This window comes from Pagrus major, chromosome 12 (genome assembly GCF_040436345.1).
Source record: "Pagrus major chromosome 12, Pma_NU_1.0".
Lineage (NCBI taxonomy): Eukaryota > Metazoa > Chordata > Actinopteri > Spariformes > Sparidae > Pagrus > Pagrus major.
This window is the reverse complement of record NC_133226.1, coordinates 13,039,990-13,044,106: the sequence shown is the minus strand read 5'-3', so window position 1 is coordinate 13,044,106 and position 4,117 is coordinate 13,039,990.

Below are 4,117 nucleotides of genomic sequence, written 5' to 3'. Positions count from 1 at the left end.
CCTCACTTTATCTTTTCCCTCTTCTTCCCTCCCTTGCATGCTGTGTCTGTCTATTCATGTAGGTGAGATCAGATTATGCGCAGCTGAAACAGACCGTTGCTGTAGTGAGCCAGGAGAGAGACGAGGCCCAGCAGCAGAGGAGCCATCTCCAAGGCAAAGTGGAGAACCTGGAGCAGGTTCTAAAGGTGAACAGGTTCTCATCTTTCCCTTCATCCTTCTATTTCTGTCTTTCAATATCTCCTCCCTCCACAATAATACCTATTTCATATTATTCCAAGTTCCAAATCCAGGGGTGCAAAATACAGATTTCATCACAACATTATATAGAATATCGATTCTTTTGACAATGATGCAATATTTGCTGATATCTCAACGGCTTAACAACAAGAACATTTAACAGAAGTATAAAATTCAGCTCAATAAGAATTGTGAAGGAGACAAAACTGTTGTTTTTTTCTAGTTACCATTATTAGCTTAAACCTGCAGCATTTTACACTGTATAAATTAGCCTAACAGCCAGCAGACTTTTCCATTACTCATAGCAATTACATGCATTTTTTTTTTTTTAACTTTTTCTTACTCAGCATTTCCTTTAGTCAGTGCATCACCTACGGTGTCCGTTTGTTTGTTTGTTGGTTGGTCAGTTGGTTTGGCAGCATGATTACACAAGAAACTACTCCATGGATCTATATATAAATAGGACGTTTTTCAACTTTTTCATTCATTTCTCAGGTGATAATACATGGATTAGTACAAAAGGGGACTGTTGGGCCTTGGCGGGGGTATACCCTCTACTGAGTGCCTGATACTGATGTTACCCCCCCCCCCCCAATACATACAATACCCATTGATAACCTGTTTAAATCCTGTCCCTGTTTTCTCACTGAATGACAATTTAATGTCTTTCTCCTCAATCATATTCACTGTACTTCTTACTGCAGCTTATTAGTTGTCTGGAAAATTCTTCAGAGTAAGAAATGCATGCGGCCAGCTTCAGATAACTCAGTAATGTCAGAAAGCAATTTTGAGTAGTGAGGGAAAGCTCAGAAATCTGTCAGTAAGTGCTTACTGTACCGAGTTTTACCTGAAGAAACTAAACTCTTTGGATTACTTGATCAAAGGAGTTCAATTCAAAAGATTTCAATTTGCCGTTTTACAAGATTTAATTATCTTCCGTTATGGATTAGATTATAAAAATGAATCTAAATTTAGTCCGGGGGTTGATACTATAAAACTGGAATGGTTTCTTCCTTTTCTCTCCTGTTCTTTGGATGAGAGGACCACTGAGCAACGTGTCTCTACGATTCCAGTCTTGTATCCTTTATCCTCCTTTCCACTGAATCTACCTGTCCTCTTTTTCACTGACATGCTATATATCTTGCTACACATCTCCAGCGATGCCATCTTCACTCATTCATCTCTAGTTTTGGAGATTTGGAGACTTTTCAGTTCTGATTTTTGCTTCCTCTTTTGGAAATATTTCCTTCTCCTATGTGTTTGTCTTTTGAGAAAACTTTAGAGGGAAAGTGATGCCACTCGTAAGGTGAAGTGTCATTGGTTTCACGGAGAAGCTCTTTTTTCATTGTGTTATGGTCTGCCAATAGTAATCAGACACAGTCTCACTGCTCCTTGAGAGGCAGTCTCATTACAAATCCTCGCCTCCCTGCATCTGCTATCGATTGTCTGTTTGTCAGGATATTTGAGAGAGAAATGTACCCATGTGAGAAACTGACCTGCTGCCTAATACAGCAAAGAGAGGTTTGTCACTTTCTCATTGTGTATTGATTATGAAGACAAAGAGACTATTTAGAGAAAATTACACAGGGTGATGTGGGTGGAGGAGCAGAGATGGAGGAAACACAACATGAAGAAACAGAAAAAGACAGACTTGATTTTTTTTGTTCTGCAGTCAAAACTAATGAGATACATCAACTGTTGATCTTTGTTTCAAAGTCATATGATCCGGTTTATTGTCAAATTTCTATCGGAGGGATTAAGACACAAGTCAGCATGACCACCTCTTATTCTAGACCTTTCTGTCATACAAGAAGGTGTAACCTGGCATTACAGGAAAATGTGTAGTGGCTCCAAGTGGCCTGTTTCAGTTATAACTGAAGAGGGCAATCCATTTAACTAAACAGGGCTAGGAGCAGCTAATGTAGCCTCGGGCTGCTAGCTTCAAGCAGAGATGAGGTGCAGGCTACAGAAGTCTGGTAGATTTCACATCTCTAGATGTCTTTTATCTTCAACTTTAAGTTTTCCGCCCCAGCTGATGCTAACTCAAGTGACATCACATGAGGAGCAGCTCCCTCTGGAGCCACAGAGGACTTTGTACAGCTTTTGAACAAACAAGTGCTATAGGAATGAGTCCTAAAACTGGGAAATGAGTTTGCATTGCTGCACTTTGGTTCCCCTCGTCTCGCAACCAACAGGTTGGTTTGAATTGTTTTTTGGTTAGATGCCCAAAATAAAGTTACAAAGCTTACAGTAAACATCACGTGTTACAAAGAAACTACTAAATCTACTCACTAGTCCAACTTTACTTGCGTGGTTTACAATAATCCAAACTACAATGGAAATATCCCACTGGCTTTTTGTCAAGGGAACCAGGGGGATGCTAATGTCCAGGTTGGCCTACGAAAATATGCCCGCCCTGCAGCACTCAGAAGGGAAGATTGGCACTAGTTTCTGTTTCAACATCACATCACAGTTTTTGATGAAAATGTAGGTGAGTTCATCAAGCCCTCCCTGAATGTGCAAGGGTTAAAAAAAATAGTTTTCTCTAAGGCTCCAGTGACAGCCTCTCAGCCAGCCCAGTCCTCTGCAGCTTAGAGCTTCTCTCTGATTATGCAAAGCAGTGGCTGCCTGCTCAGGACACCTCGAAGCCACTCCGGGAGGTAAAGAGGCTTTTCTTTTTTTCAAGGGAGAGAGAACACAGAGAGAAAATGATGAATGTCAGAGCTTTCTAAGCTGTCTTTTCTTTTTAAGCCTGCAGAAACATCTTATGGCCTTAACTCTGTTTCTGCGAGATGTGGCAGCTGGTCATGACTCACTGGATAGATGCTACATAGTCATGACTCGGCTAATTTAGGAAAGGGTAGATTTGGGATCAGCGTGGGTGACCATGTGTGACAGCTTTGTCTGAGTCACTTCGGAGTTGCAACTGATAGGTATACTGTACAATTCAAATGATACAAAAAGCTAATACTTTATAACACTCTTCATACTTCTGCAGTGAACCCAACACTTGACTCCTTGAGGTTGCAAAACTTGAGTTTAAAGAAAACGTTTGACATTTTGAGAATTGTCTGTCCAGTAATTATGAGGGTACAGCCAGCAGACGATAGCTTAGCCTAGCGTAACAAAATCGGTCTACTAGCTACAAGAATATATGACAAAACTGCTCCTGACCAAGAAATAGTTATAACACTCTGTATACAGAATACAGTGAGCAGCAGTTAGCGTTTACTCTGGTGATATGCTGCCCTGCATTGTTGAATTTGACAGGTGGCCAATTCTTATGTATTTCACTTTTTATCACCAAGATATAAGTGAGCATCAGAGTTGGTGGGAGGCAAATTTTGTTGCCTTGGACTGAGCCAAACATGCTGTTTCCCCTTTTTCCAATCTTTATACTAAGCTAAGTTAGCCGGCTGCTAGCAGTAGCTTCATACTTGGCATATAAAAATAACTCTCAGCATGTAAGCAAATCCAAATATGTCAAAATAGTCCTTTAATTATCATTGTTTGGGATAATCTCTGAGATTTGGGTTAATATTTTAATTTATTTACTACAGGTATGTATAAGTTGTATGCATTTCTTCCTCACAAACATCAGAATGCAGAGTTCCCTGCAGCTAATTACCATTCAGGTGGATTGGGTTCAACTCATAAGCTTGTTGCCAGGGTGGTAGCCAGCCCACTGCAGAATACACCCTTCTTGCAGCGCCAGGGTTAGCAACAGCAATATCCTGCCTGTTCAGGCTTTCGAGGTCTAGCTATATTGAATTTGTCACCGTCGATGGAGAAAGATTGTGGGATACTGTCAGAAACCATCTCTAAGTAACATCCTTCAACGTAACCACGTCCTCTCCCTCTCTCTGTTTCTCCCCAGCAT